This window comes from Chrysochloris asiatica, unplaced genomic scaffold (assembly GCF_000296735.1).
Source record: "Chrysochloris asiatica unplaced genomic scaffold, ChrAsi1.0 scaffold00334, whole genome shotgun sequence".
NCBI lineage: Eukaryota > Metazoa > Chordata > Mammalia > Afrosoricida > Chrysochloridae > Chrysochloris > Chrysochloris asiatica.
This window is the reverse complement of record NW_006408852.1, coordinates 2,741,526-2,758,488: the sequence shown is the minus strand read 5'-3', so window position 1 is coordinate 2,758,488 and position 16,963 is coordinate 2,741,526. Positions and strand designations below refer to the sequence as shown.

The 16,963-nt window shown below is 34.6% G+C and overlaps 1 pseudogene; it reads left to right on the top strand.

Annotated features, from left to right (window-relative positions):
- The first annotated feature begins 231 nt into the window (after nucleotides 1-231).
- LOC102833236 lies at nucleotides 232-510 on the top strand (annotated as a pseudogene).
- Nucleotides 511-16,963: the final 16,453 nt, after the last annotated feature.

Genomic DNA, 16,963 nt, shown 5'->3' with positions numbered 1-16,963 from the left:
CAGGCACACCTTAGTCCTCAAGCTGACATCTTTGCTCTTCAACACTTTAAAGAAGTCTTGTACAGCAGATTTGTCCAATGCAATATGTCATTTGATTTCTTGACTGCAGTTTCCATGAGTTTTAATGGTTGATCTGAGCAAAATGAAGTCTTTGACAATTTCTTTTTTCCATTTATCTATAACAATCAATACATTCCCTTTTATGGATAAATAATAATAAAAAAAAAAGGAATGAAGATCAGTCATCAGAGACATGGACTGACAAATACTGGAGAACTAGAAAGTGACTCTGGAAGTGATAAGGCTAACAGCCCAGCAGGAGGGATTCCCTCCACCTCTTCATGTTTGCCTAGCCCCAGCACTCCTGTCCAGTCTCCTCATCAGTTTCATCAAATTTCCAGTACTATGAATGGAATCAGTAACAGTCCCAGCGGTAACCACCAATCTGCCTTTGCCAATGGACCTTGAGAATTGTCAGTAAATGTGTTGTCAGCAACTACATCTGGTTGATATACCTGAGACTGTTAAGGGAAAATATTGAAAACTCCTGATTTATATAGATATCTTCATGCCATAACAGCTTATAGATGCTAAAATATGTGATTATTGTCCAATTTGCTTTCTTTTGTAGTGACATTAAATTTGGCTATAAAAGATGGAATAGATGTGATATTCATATGGACTTTAATTGATAAAGAAAGATTGTTTCTATGAAGAATTGGTTTTGAGGGAGACAAAAAAAAAACATTTTTATGTGTGTTAGGATAGAACTGAAATGGTTTCTGTAGTCATTGTTTGGTTTTGGAAATATTCTGCTGTGTATATAAGCATTGGGCCATAGTTTGTTAATCTTAACTAATGACTACATTACATTCTCCTTAATTGTTCTTGTTATAACATAGTTTTGTGAACCTGTAGGAAACGAGTGCTTTTTATCTTGAAATTCAACAACAAAAAAAATCCCAGAAAGAATATGCTTAGAATAATGCATTTTATGTAGCCATGTCACTGTGAATAATGATTTCTTGCATATTTAGCCATTTTGATTCCTATGTTGCATTTTTACTTCTCTGTTGCTGCGCAAAACCGATCAAAGGAAAGTAAACTTCAGTTTTACAATCTGTATGCCTAAAAGCGGATACAAGTGTTTATTTTACTGACTTGTTTCAATGATGCATTTTTGTAAGAATCAGATGGCATTATGCTTGTTGTACAATGCCATATTGGTATATGACATAACAGGAAACAGTATTGTATGATATATTTATAAACATTATAAACAAAATAATTGTATTTCGTGGACTCAGAAAGGCTTATTAAAATTCTCCCAACTGATTCAACCTTTGCAGACAGCATATATTTCAACCTTTTTTTTATCAGCATAGAATATTTTTATTGGGGATACCTAATTTTAAATTCTATTCCTTTGAAAGCAATTGGCAACTCCTTATACTATTGACTTTCTTCAGTAATAACTGTTTACTTTTTAATTATACAGTAAAGGAAAACACCTGATTAAAGAATACAGAAAATATTCACTTTTCATTCAATCATAATGAGATTGTTTTTAAAATGTAGATTTACCACTATAATCTTAAAACAGTTTTTAAATAAACCAACAAGTTGCTGGAAGAAGGCATTTTATATAAAATATTTTAATATATGATATAACTATAATTTCAGATTTGAGTTACTTAAACAGTTATAAACATTAGAATATGCCTTCTATAAAGTTGGGAAATTAACACAAATATGAGCTTCTATAGGAAATAATTTTTTAACAGATCAAGCATGTTTAATTTAAAATATGTTTAACCTCAACAATTTTTGATTTGTGTTTTTGCTTTGGTCGAATTTAGTGAGTTTTCATCACCCATCAGTTATTTGTGAGGGTGTTCATTCTACAGGAATATTGTTTCATGTTTGTATGGGAAAATTGAAGCTAAACATTTCATTGTCCCCAGTCTGTAAAAGAAGCACAATTCTATTGCTTTTTCTTGCTTGTAGTCATGAAATCATTACTTTTGCATTAAAAAAAGAGAAGAAGACAAGAAAGAAGGAAGAGACCAAAATGGATACCAGACTCCATATGAGCATCAACATATAGCCATCGTCAAATTGCTTATGGAATTCAGAATACTTTAGTGACTTCACTAGATGTACTACAGATTAGTTACCTAAAGATCAGAAAAACATCTGCTGCAACATTTCAATTGTGATCACTTCTACAGAAATGAGTAAGTTTAAAATTACATTGTTTTTGTTATGTGCTTTGTAGGTGATTCTGACTCATAGGGGCCTTCTATAGACATTCCAAGACTGTAAATATTTTGCTGGTACAGAAAGCCTTGTCTTTTTTCATGGAGTAGTTAGCCATCCAACAATTATCCTACAGAGCCACCATGCACAAAATTATATTTTAAAAGTAATCATAACTTCAAATAAAACATGTTATTTTGTAAATATATAATGAACAGCTCAATAGAGTTTGAAAAAGAAATCTTAAATGTACTTCTCTCTTATTACATATATATTTTTTTTTGTTACACTAGAAGCCAGAAACTGTTTCCAGACTTCCTTGTTGGTATAGCCACTTCAGTTTGTTTCTTCAATGAGATAAAATCATGCGAGAGCTGGATGTTTAAAGAGAGAAAATATAACAACAGACAGGTGAATAAATTGGAATAGTAAATTTCTGCAATTTGCTTTAAGAATTCATTCTCAGTTTGCTTATTGAAGGACTGTGTACAGGAAGCTGTACGTATTGTTGATACCCTGCAATTCCTTAATTGAATGAGAATAGACATTTCTTGCTTTTTCAAAGGCTATATCCAATGATGGAAAGTAACAGCAGACATTACTAAACTTTGTTCCTCCAGTTCATTTAACAATTTTGAAGCACTTACTGCCCTATTTTAAATCCCATGTTATGTAAATAGAGTAGAATCCTAGAGTGGCTCCCTTATTCTTCGCAGAAACACAAATTTAATTTACAAAAATTTGTTTGTTGGTGTTAAGTGCTAAGGAGATCATTTTGACTTATAATGACATCATATATGGTTTCAGAGACAAGGTTGATGGGTTTGAACTGATCACCTTATAGTTAATAGTCCAGTGCTTACCCTACAGTGCCATGCCAGGATTTCCTTGCTTAACTAAAATGAAAGTTCCCACTTTGTATATTAATCTGAGATCTAACTGGGCACATAAAATGATGACAAATTAAGAAAGGCCATAAAAAGTTTTAAAGTAATTTAGATTTAATATATCAGTTTAGGTTTATGGAGTGCTATTTCTATAGTATGATAAAGCATATCACCATAGAAGACTTATTTAATAATTAAACTAGATGTGAGAATGTAAAAATTGTATCTTCTTGATTCATATGTTTTATTATCTTCCTCTGTTTTTTTAATATTCACCACTAATTTTAACACTATTTTATTGAATAATTCTTGCCATGTTATCTAAAATTAATGATAGTACAACAATTTTTTAGAAAATTATTGTTTTACATAATGAGGGAAAATATCGAAAATAAATCAGGATTACATATTCTTACTTTGATTGTTACTTAAAATAATTAACTGTAAGTAAAGTATTAAAACAAAAATATTAAGCAAACAGCCACATATGCACCTATAGCAGTCCCCTATTGGTGACACAGCTCTGCACAAATTTTCTTCCAATTCATACAGTATTGATTGTATGTTGGAGGATAGCTTGGTTTCCATCCAAGTGTTATTTTTACAGTGTTTGTTTATTTTTTAAAGTACAGCAGATTCAAGGATGTAGCAGTAGGATCTCCAACCTGTATGATCAACTCTAACTTCCCATTGACTCCAGTTTCTCACTTTGCTCTCTGTACTTCATGGGGAATGACCACTCAGGTCCTTGTTTGTATGCCTTATCACAGTTGGAAACGTTTCTTTTTATTTAGTGGACACTCTACTGATATACTACCATTGATTCTTTTCCAGTCATTCAGTGTTCTAACACTTGTGCAGCATATGGTATAATATGGCTAAATATATATTTTGATAACATAAGGAAGGATGGTTACATAAAGCAAACTGGATATAAATTATGAAAATTAAATTCCTATGCTCTATATAATATAAATCTGTGTGTGTTTGTTGCTTTTATTATTAAATGTAATCATGTCTCATCTGACTCATAATAACTCAGTATGAGGTTTCTGAGGAGAGGCTGTTTGGGTTTGAACCACAGAACACCATATATATATTGAGACCTGGTGTGGCACTGGAATGCTAACTACAAGGGTAGTGGTTCAAACCCACCAACTGCTTCTCAGAAACCCTATACACAGTTGCTGTGAGTCAGAACCAACTCAACACAACACTTAACAGCATTGTTGTTAAATGCTGTCAAATTTCTTCATAACAACAGAAAAAAACACTGTGCTGGTCTGTGCCATTATCGCAATTGTTGTTATGTTTGAGCACATTGCCTGCCACTGTGTCAGTCCATGTAGTTTGGGGGTCTTCCTCTTTTTTCCTGACACTCCACTTCTCCAAGCGTGATGTATTTCTCCAGGGACTAGTCCCTTCCTGTAACATATCCAAAACATGAGAGACAAAGATTTGCAATCCTCGCTTCTAAGGATCCTTCTAACTGTACTTCTTCCAAGACAGTTTTGTGTGCTCTTTTGGGCATCCATTGTACTTTAAATATCTTCCTCCAACACCATATAGTTCAAATGTACCCGTTCTTCTACTATGTTCTTCTATGTTTATTGTCCAATTATCACATGCCTAAAAATGAGGCAATTGAATTTTTGGTGTGGTGCTATAGGATCAGCACTTGACTGTGAATCACAAAGTTGGCAGTTCAAAACTACCAGTTGCTCCCTCCTCAGAAACCATCTACAGGGTTGTTATGAGTCAGAATCGACTCAATGTAACTTAATAACAACAAAATGTAATTGAAAATACCATAGCTTGGGTTAAGCACATGTTAGTACTCAAACTGACATCTTTGGTCTCAAATACTTAAGAGGCCTTTTTGCAGCAGATTGTGGATTCAAGCAAAATAACATCTTTAACGTTTTCTCCATTTATCATGATGTTATTGTTCAAGTTGTAAAGATATTGTTTTATCTTTACATTGAGATGTAATTCATATTGAAGACTGTGGTCTATGATCTTTATCACTATTTTAAATCCTCTTCACTTTCAGCAAAAAGGGTTGTATCATCTGCACTGCATATTGTATGCTGTTAATGAGTCTTCCTTCATGATGCCACATTCTTCTTCATTAATTCAGATTCTTGCATAATTTGCTCACGATACAAGATTGTATTATCTGCATATTGTAGGTTGATAAGTCTAACTCCAATCCTGATGCCATACTTGTCTTCATATAATCAATCTTCTCAGGCTATTTGCTCAACCTACACATTAAATAATATGGTGGAAGGAGACAAGCCTGACACACACCTTTCAGGAATTTAAAGTACTCAGTATATCCCCTTGTTCTGTTTAAACAAATGCATCTTGGTCTATGTGCAAGTTTCTCATGAACACAATTAGTGTTTTTGAATACCCATTCTTCCCAATTTTATTCATAGTTGATAATGGTCCATTCATAGAAAGCTTTTGACTAGTCTACAAAGTACAATTAACATCGTTCTGGCTTTCTCTGTTATCAGCCAAGAACCATCTGACAACGCACTAAAAAAAAAAAAAAAAAGCTAATATTCTTATTTATAGGATTAAGAAGATAATGAAAACTTGTTATATGTGAAATTGCGTCACATTACTAAACTTGAATATTTCCAACAACTAGTCATCTTTCTGTTTGTCGTACTGTGCTGGCTTGTGAGTTGCTGTGATTCTGAAAGCTATGCAACCAGTAAATTAAATACCAGCAGGGTCACCCATGGTGGACAGGTTTCAGATCAGCATCCAGAAGAAGAAAGACTAGGAAGAAGGAGTGACGAACTACTTCCAAATATTTAGTCACTGAAAACCTTATGGATAGCAGAGAAACACTGTCAGATATAGTGCCAGAAAATGAGCCCCTTAGGTTGGAATCTACTCAATATGCAATTCGGGAACAGTTGCCTCCTCAAAGTAGAGTTGACCATAATGACATGAAAGGAGTATAGCCTGTGGGAGAAAAGTCCGTGGGATCTTCATTTGCTGATGGGGCACAATTAGAAATGAAGAGGAACAGGTGTAAACATTCATTGAAAATCGGAACATGGAATGTACAAAGTATGAATCTGTGAAAATTGGAAGTTGTCAAAAATGAAATAGAACATATAAACATCGATATCTTGGGCATTAGTGAGCTGAAATGGACTGCTATTGGCCATTCTGAATATGATGACCACATGCTTTACTATGCTGGAAATGAAAACATTAAGGAGGAATAGTGTTGCATTCATTGTCAAAAAGAACATATCCAGATCAGTCATGAGGTACAACACTGTCTGTGATAGGATATATCCATGAGCCTACAGGGAAGCCCAGTTACTACCACTATTATTCAAATTTACAGACCACGCACTAAAGCCAGTGAGGATGAAACAGACAAATTCTACCAACTTCTTCAATCTGAAATTGATCAAACATGCAATCAAGATGTATTGCTCATTACTGGTGATTGGAATGCAAAGGTTGGGAGCAAAGAGGAAGGATCAATAGTTGCAAAATAGGGCGTTGGTGATAGAAATGATGGTGGAGAATGCATGATAGATTTCTGCAAAACCAATTATTTGTTCATTTGAAATACCTTCTTTAGATAGCAGAAGATACAACTATACACATGAACCTCACAAGACAGAATACATAGACATCAAATTGACTACATCTGTGGAAAGATACAATGGAAAAGCTCCATATCATCAGTGAAAAGAGTCCAGGGGCAGACTGTGGAACAGACCATCAATTACTCTTATGCAAACTCAAACTGATGTTAAAGAAAATGAAAACAAGTCCATGAGAGCCAAAATATGACCTTGAATATATCCCAAATAATTTTAGAGATCATCTGAAGAACAGATTTGATACATTAAACACTAAAGACTGAAGACCAGAAGAGTTGTAGAATAATATCAAGAACATCATACATGATGAAAGCAAATAGTCATTAAGAAGACAAGGAGAATGTCAAAATGGATGTGAGAAGAGACACTGAAACTTGCTTTCCAGCATAGAGATGCCAAAGCAAATGGAATAAATGAGGAGGTCCAAGAACTGAAGATTTCAAAGATTAGCTCGAGAAGATAAAGCCAAATATTACAACAAAATGTGCCAAGATCTGGAATCAGAAAACCAAAAAGGAAGAACACGCTCAGCATTTCTCAAGTTTGGGGGAACTGAAGAAAAATTCCAACCCTCGACTTTTGTTATTGAAAAATTCTCTGGGCAAGTTATTGAATGATGCAGAAAGGATCAAGAGAGGATGGAAGGAATACACAGAGTCACTGTACCAAGAGGAAATGGTTAATGTTCAACCATTACAAGAGGTAGCATATGATCAAAAGCCAATGAAAATATAGGAGGAAGTCCAAGGTGCATTGAAGGAATTGGCAAAGAGCAATGCACCAGAAATTGAAGGAATAAAACTTGAAATCTTTCAAAAAAGTGAGGTAGCACAGGAGGAACTCATTCATCTCTGCCAAGAAATCTGGAAGACAACTATATGGCAGACTGATTGGAAGAGATCCATATTTGTGCCCATTCCAAATAAAGCTGACCCAACGGAATGAGGAAATCATTGTACAATCTCTTTGATATCCCATGCAAGTAAAGTTTTACTAAAGGTAATACAGAAATGGGTGCAAGCATACATTGACAGAGAACCTCCAGAGGTTCAAGCCAGATTCAGATGAGGCCGTGGAATGAGGGATATCATTGCTGATGTCTGATGGATCTTGGCTGAAAGCTGAGAATATCTGAAAGGTGATTACCTGTGCTTTATCGTCTATGCAAAGGCTTTCGATTGTGTGGACATGACAAGCTATGGACAACATTGCAAAGTATGATTATTATGGGACACTTAATTGTGCTCATGAGGAATCTGTACATGAACCAAGAAGCAGTTGTTCGAACAGAACATGGGAACATTGAATGGTTTAAAATTAAGAAAGGTGTGAGACAGTGTTGTATTCTTTCACCATACTTTTTCAACCTGTATGATGAGCAAATAATGTGAGAAGCTGGGTTCCATGAAGTAAAACATGGCATCAGAATTGGAGGAAGACTCATTAACAACCTGTGATATGCAGATGATACAACCTTGCTTGCTGAAAGTGAAGATGACTTGAAACATTTACTGATGAAGATCAAAGAGCACAGCCTTTGGTATGAATTACATCGCAATGTCAAGAAAACAAAAATCCTTACCACTGGACCAATAAACAACATTCTTATCAGAAATGATTGAATTTGTCAAGGACTTCATTCTTCTTGGATCAACTACTAACACTCATGGAAGCAGCAGTCAAGAAATCAAGTGACATATTGCATTAGACAAATCTACTGCACAAGACATTTTTCACGTGTTGAAGAGCAAAGATGTCACCTTGAGGACTAAGGTGTGCCTGACCCAAGCCATGGTATTTTCAATAACCTCATATGTTTGCAAAAGCTGGACAGTGAATAAGGAAGACTGTAGAAGAATTGATGCTTTTGAATTATGGTGTTGGAGGAGAGTATTGAAAGTGCCATGGACTGCCAAAGAACCAATAGATCTATTTTGAAAGAAGTGCAGCCGGAGTGCTCCTTGGATGTCAAAATGGCCAAGCTTCATTTCTCATACTTCAGACCTATTGTCAGGAGGGACATGTCACTGGAGAAGGATATCATGTTTGTTAAGTTTGAGGGTCAGAGAAAGACAGGAAGACCCCCAACGAGATGGATTGGCCAATTGTCAGCATCGATGGACTCAATCATGGCAACAGTAGTGAGGTTGGACTAGGATTGGGCAGTGTTTCGTTCTGCTGTGCATAAGGTAACTATGAGTCAGTATTGATTCGATGGCACCCAACAACACCAACAACTGATAGTATGGTCTTTTTCACTGGTTCCACTATGCACAAGATGAATGTGTTTCTTGCTTAGCCAGTTTTACAAATATGTGTTTTCCAATTTTCCTTCTAAAAACTTTTATGATATAGTAACTGTGCATTCATTTTACAGATGAGGAATCTGAGACATTTAGAGTTTATCTGGGAATAAATCTGCCTTTTAACCATTTTATATTGATCAAGTAGAAAAATTTACTTCAAAATGTTTAGGTAAAGTTGAAAGCTAAACTTGTTGGTATGAAGTTAATATGATAATTAAAGCCCATAAATATTCAGGCAATTATTGTTCATATTACTGAATAGCAATCACTGGTTTACTTTTGACGAACTCCTAAAAACATTTAGCAAAAATTTCTTAAATTGACAAAAGAAATATATCATAAAACACTACAATCGAAAAAACACTGGTGTATTTTAAAAAGCAACACATCTTTCACAATAAAATAGTATTTCTAAAAGACAAAAATAATTTTATTTGTCTCAATTTGGATTTTCCAAGACAAATAAGTGTGATTCAGTCTATTATTATAAAGTGCTGTGTTAGTTGGTATCTAGTTGTCTCTGACTCATAGTGAGTTTGTGTAAAATAAAATGAAATATTGTCCTTTTATATTTTAAAAATCAAATATCAAGGACTCCCGAAAGACAAAAACATGAAATCTTGTCATTGTGAACAAAAGCTACATGTCCAGTGGGAAACTGGGAGCAAAGATTTCTTATGAGAGCTTAGAACCAATGAGAACAAAAGAAGAGCTGGGAAGGCACGGGAAGGACAACTAAGTTCTCTGACATCACTTTAACTACTGCACTATTTTGCTTAGGTTTGGGCCTGTTAAAATCCAAGTTATGGGATGATATTAGGATTTTACTTTAATTATATCTCTCTCTCCATCTTTCTTAAGTGTAACTACTTAAACAATCCACAGCATTTGATATCTATATAAATAAAACTTCCCAGTACCCTCACTCCCCGAACAATGTTCTAAATATGCCACAACAGTCTTGTTCAAAGTAAAGTTTTGATGAATTGTTTTCTCAGGAAAATCTGTTTCTGTTGCTAAGAGATTGCCACTTACAACCATCTGTGGTTTAGAGTTTCTTGCCAAACTTTTCTGTTGTTACTGTGTAGATACTGCTTTTGTCTCTTTTGTGGTATCCAAACATGTCAAGCACTTCTGTCTTTTGTATTCCTTTGCTAAAAACATTTTACCTTCTTACTAAATATTATAGTACACAAATTGACATACACACACATACATTACATGGTTTAATATATTAAGCATGATACCACACTAGTCACTATCCAAATAGAAGCCCACCACTCTCTTAAAGGTGTCTTTCACCCTGTTCTATAAATAGTGGTTAATACAAGAATGTTAGATCACCAAATAAATAAATAAATAAATAAATAAGAAAGCATGAAGAAGTGATAGGAAAAATTGTATAATAAATCTGAATGTAGTTCTAATGGAATGAAATACATTATATACTTATATAAAACTATATTCATACTTAAAGCATTCCATATTACAATTATTAATGGATGTCTATAGGAGTTTCTCATTTTGAGTTGTGCCCCATAGACAAGTGAAGGTCCTAAAAGCTTTACTCCATTCATATTTGTTATTGTTGTTGTTAAGTGCTGTTGAGTTGGTTCTGACCCATAGTGACCCTGTTAGGGTTCCAAGTAGCAATTGGTAAGCTTGAACTGCATTAGCTCACAGTGCCACACCAGGACACCTCTCCATTCACATAGGTCATAATCAACTCTACTTTGAGGAGACAAGTCTTTCCCAGTTGTTTTTTGAGTGTCTTCCAATCCGAGGAATTCATCTTCTGGCACTATATCTGATAAATATTCTGGTGATAGTCATAATGTTTCAATATTCAATATTGCATTGTAACACTGCTATTTTAAAAGGTTTTTTTTTGGTGAAAAATTCAGAAATAGTCCATCTTTCCCTCTTTTAATCTGTCTTAATCTGGAAGCTCAGCTGAAACGTGTCTACCATGGTTGACCATGTGGTTATTTAAAATATCAATGGCATACATTCCAGCAATATGAAAGCCACCATAATAAGACAAACTGACAGATAGTTGTTGGTATTGGGTAACAGAGCAAATAATAAATGAAATTTAAAGATTTGTTAAATGAAAGAGTATGAAAACACAGCATACCCAATCTTTTGGGATTCAGCAGAGCAGAGTTTAGAGACAATTTATAGCAATTAATGCACACAAACAAAAAGAAGAAGAATCAATATCAACACATTATTGCCACAGCTCCTACAATTAGCAAAAAAATAACCAAAAAATAGCAAAGTAAGTCTACAGGCAACAGTATAAAAAAATAATAAATATTAGAGAGGAAAACAATGAATTAGAAAACAGGAAAACAATAGAAAGGAACAACTAGAAAAGAAGTTGGTTCTTTGAAAAGATTAATAAAATGGGCATATTTCTGGTAAATCTAACAAAAGAAAAGAAGAAGATGCAAATCATATGCATAACAAATGATACAGATAATGTCTCATTATAGCCAATGAAAATAAAAAGGATTATAACAGAATACTATGAAGAATTGCACTCCTACAAGTTTGAAAATCCATAGAAAAACTCTTCTTTCCTAAACTATCACAGAATGAAGTTAAAAAAAGAAAGAAAGAAAGAAAGAAAACTTGAACAGACTTAAAAAAAGAAGATCTTATTCAGGTCATTAAAAAAACTCCTACTTTAAAAATTCCAGGATGAGATGGTTATGTTGGTGAATTCTACCAAACATTCAGATAAGAGCTGACACCAATTCAACTCAAATTACTACAAAACTTAAAAAAGGATAGAAGATTCCTGAATATATTTTATGAAGTAAGCATTTCCCTCATACCACAGTCAAGTGAAGACATCAGGAAAAAAGAAAATTTTGCTCCAATATCAGTCATGAGCATACATGCAATAACTCTCAACAAAAACCTAGTCACTAAAATTCAACAGATACTAAAAAACTAACACATCATGATTAAATGGGATTTATACCAGGGCTTTAAGTAATGTTTTATATTAGACTGACAATCAGTGCAATCCACGACATAAATAAAACAATGGTAAAGAATGACATGATCTTATTGGTTGATGCAGAAGATGCGTTTCACAAAATCCAACATCCATTCCTGATAAAAACACTCAATATAATAGATGTAGAAGGTAAATTCATCAACATAATTCTGAGCATATGTACAAATGACACAGCTAACACTACTCTCAATGGAGAGAAACTGAAAGTATATCTTTTGCAAATAGGAGCCAGAATAGAATGTCCTTTTTCACCATTCCTATTCAATATTATGCTGTAAGTCTTAGCCAAAGACAAAACACAAGAAAGGGAGATTAAATGTATCCAGATTAGCAAAGGAGAAGTAAAAGTCTCTCTGTTACATGAATCTATACATAGAAAATCCAAACTTTCAGTAAGAAAATCCATGGAACTCATTGAAAGATTAACAAAGTGACAGGGTACAAGACAAATATGCAAAAGCAGCTGAATTTCTCTACACTAATAAATACAGCTCTGAAAATGAAATCAGGAAAACAATATACTTTATAATAGCCACACAAAAGATAAAATACTTAGGAATAAATCTAACAAGAGAAATAAAAGACCTATACAAAGAAAACTACAAAATATTAGTATAAGAAACCAAAAGGAGACTTGCAAAAATGGAAGAATATATCATGCACATGAATAGGAAGACTTGACATTGGGAAAACTATGTCAACACCACCCAAAGCAGTCTATGGATATAATGCAAACCCAATCCAAATTATAATGTCATCCTTTAAAAAGATGTAAACATTCATCACTAACTTTATATGGAAAGAAAAGAGACCTCCAAATAAGCAAAATATTGATTAAGAAGGACAGGCTTCTCACTTCCTGGTCTCAGGATCTATTACACAGACACAGTGTCAAAGCAACCTGATACTAACACAATGAGGGGCAGATGAATCAATGGAACAGAATTGAGAACCCCTGGCTAAATCCATCACATATAGTCATCTTATGTTTCACAAAGGGTGGAGTAAATGGTAAATGGAAATCTGTTTGCAGAATTATACCACATACAAAAATAAGTTCAGCACTGATTAAAGCCCAAAATGTAAATCTTACTGCTATAAAGATCATCAGTGACAAACTTAGGGCTCTAATACATGCCACAAATGCACTATCAAAATAACTAAAATTCACACAAGCAGCAGAGGATGAAGTAGATGACTGGGATCTCCTAAAAATTAGATATAATGTGAATAAAAATAGCTTGCCAAAAAGTAAAAAGAGAAGCCACGTATCAAGAAATATATATTTTATAATGACAAGGGACTAATCTCCAAACTTTATGGAACATTACAACACCTCTGCAAGAAAAAGACAATCCAACTGGAAAACGAAAAGAGGACAAGAACAAACACTTATCCATGGAAGACATTCAGACAGCCAACAAACATGAAGAAATAAATGCTCATGATTTTAACCATTAGAGAGATGCAAATCAAAACTACTTTGAGATATCATCTCAACCCAGCATTAATAGCAAAGTTCTTCAAGCAACAAAAACTGGTAAGGATGTGGACAGACTGGGACACTCCTATATTTCTGGTGGGACTGTAAAATGGTTCATCCACTGTAGAAAATGGTATAGTCCTTCCTCAGAAAGCTCGAAATGAAAATAACTTGTGATCCAGTGATCCTTCTACTTAGTATGTATCCACAAAAAATGAGAATCAGGACACAAGTGAATATATGCACACCAATGTGCACTGCACAATTACTCACAGTAGTAGAAAGGTGGAAAGAAGCTAAGCACTATCAATGGAAGAATGTATAAAAAAACACTTTGGTACATACCCACAATGGAATACTTACAACGTTGAACAATAACAGTAAATCTGTAAAACACCTCATAAAATGGAAAACCTGGAAGACATTATGCTAAGTAAAATTGTTGCTGTTGTTAGGTGCCATCGAATCTATTCCAACTCATAGTGACCCTATGTACAACAGAACAAAACACTGCCCAGTCCTGGGACAATCACATAATCATGCTAGACCTCAGCCCATCACTTCTGCAATTGTGCCAATCCATCTCATTGGAGGCCTTCCTCTCTTTCTAAGACCCTCCACTTTACCAAACATGATATCTTTCTCCAGGTCATTCCTGAAAGCATGTCCGAAGTATAAGAGTTGAAGTCTGGAGATCCTGGCTTCCAAGAAGCACTCTAACTGTACTTCTTCCAACACAGATCTACTTGTTCTTTTCTCAGTTCATGGTAATTTCAATATTCTTTTCCAGCGCCATTACTCAAATGCATCAATTCTTCTGTGGTCTTCCTTAATCGCTCTCCAACTTTCACATGCATATGAGGTTATTTAAAATACCATAGCTTGGGTCAGGTGCACCTTAGTCCTCAAACTGGCATCTTAGCTCTTCAACACTATAAAGAGGTCTTGTGCTGCAAATTTGTCTAATGCAATATGTTGTTTGATTTATTTTCTTCTTCTTCCATGAGTGTTGATGGTTGATCAGAAGTCTTTGATACCTTCAATATTTTCTCCATTTATGTGGATGCTATTTACTGGTCCAGTTGTGAGGATTTTTGTTTACTTTATATTGAGGTGCAACCCATACCGAAGGTTGTGATCTGATCTTCATCAGTAAGTATTTTAAGTCTTCTTTGCTTTTCAGCAAACAAAGTTGTGTCGTCTGCATATCACAAGTTATTAATGAGTCTTCCTCTATTCCTAATGCCACATTCTTCTTCATAAATTTCAGCTTCTCAGCATACAGACTGAATTACACATGGTGAGAGAATACAGCCTTGGCACACAACTTGCCTAATTTTAAACCATTTGGCGTTCCTATGTTCTCGTCCAACAAATGCCTCTTGGTCTATGTACAGGCACCTCATGAGCACAATGAAGTGCTCTAGAATTTGCAATGTTGTCCATAGCTTGTCATGATCCACATAATCAAATGTCTTTGTGTAGTCAATAAATCACAAGTAAACATCTTCCTGGTGTTCTCTGCCTTCATACAAGACCCATCTGATGTTAGTAATGATAACCCTTGTTCTACATCCTCTTCTGACACCAGCTTGAACCTTTAAAAGTTTTCTGTCAATGTATGGTTGCAGCCATTTCTGTGTTACCTTTAGTAAAATTTTACTCACATAGGATATCAAAGATATTGTCTGATTTCCTCATTTTGTTGGGTCTCCTCTCTTTGGGATGGGCACAAATACAGAATTCTTCCAGTCAGTTGGCCAGATAGTTGTCCTGAAAATTTCTTGGCAAAAATGAGTAAAATTTGTCAATCACAAACAATCAGATATTGTATGAGGTCACTATGATTAAAATTCATGAAAATACTTTCATGCTAAAAAAAAGTATTCTTTACAGAGGTGGGAAGGGACAGAGAATAATTCAGGGAATAAAGGGTAGACACATGTTAACTCTGGTGACAGGGAGGGAAATATACAAGAAGACAGATGTTGACAGAAGAATGATGAAGATAAATAAAGACACAGGTATGTATGCAGGGCTAAAGGGGAAAGAAGTAAAAAAATATTATATATACAACATTTAAACAACAATGTTCTGTAGGTACATGGACAGATTGCACAGTTTAATGGTTATTGGGGGAAGAGTGGGAGTGTACCTCAAAATACTTAAGGGTTTGAAAGAGGATATTTGTACATAGGTGTAAACCTTTCTGCTAACACATCTTATGACTATGATGGAGCATACAGCAGTCAAAATGATGAAAATTTCTTAGATATTATCAAACATATTATGGGAATGAGGTGCTGGGCCTGAGACTCAGGAAAATAGTCTCAGGGAACACTATGGCCAATTAGCATAATATATAGTTCACAAAGACAATATTCTACATCCTACTTTGGTGAGTAGTAGTACCTAAGATCTTAAAAGCTCAAGAGCAGCCATCTAAGATGAAACTATTGGTATCTTCATGAGCAGAAGAAAGAAGAGTTGTGAAAAATGAATATGACTGGAATCAGTTAGCAAGTGGGGTATTGGAACTTGTGAATATCAATCTCTAAGACTATGAAACCAGAAGAACCAACTACTCCTTCCAACTTTTCTTAATGGGTTCACATTAGATGGTACCAGATTGAGTCGGAGAAAATACAAAGTTATTACAAGCAAAAACCCAAAAACCTGTTTTACTGTTCAGAAAGCGAATCAAGGAATCTGAGACTTTGGCCCTAAACTTCCATTAAGGTCTGGAAAGAATCTCACCCTCATGACCCAATTTTCTGTTGAGCAATAGATAGGTATCTATGGAGAGAACAATAATAAGGTATTCTCACCATGGATTGGAAAAACATTGATAATCAAAAGGGCAACCTTTACCTAAGGTGGAATACGTTGAAGGTTATATTTTGGCTCCCATGGAATGGTTTTAATTTTATTCAGTTTCAGAGTGAACTTGCATATGAGCAATTGATGATCTGTTCCAGAGTCTGCCCCTGGACTTGCTTTGGCTGATGATACGGAGCTTTTTATTTCTGTGTATTCCATCTGATGGAGTCCACGTGTATAATCATCTTTCATATGGTTTTAAAAAAGTTATTTGCAAAATTCTATCATGTGATCTCCAACATCGTTTCTATCACGAAGACCATATTTTTAAACTACTAAACCTTCCTTTTTGTTTCCAACCTTAGCATTCTAGTCACCAGTAATTGTCAATATATTTTGATTATATGTTTGATCACTTTCAGACTGAAGAGGTTGGTAGAGTTATTTAATATTCACTGGCTCTAGTTGGTGGTGGTGTGTGAATTTGAATTACAGTGCTATTAACTAGACTTACTTATAAGTGTATAGTT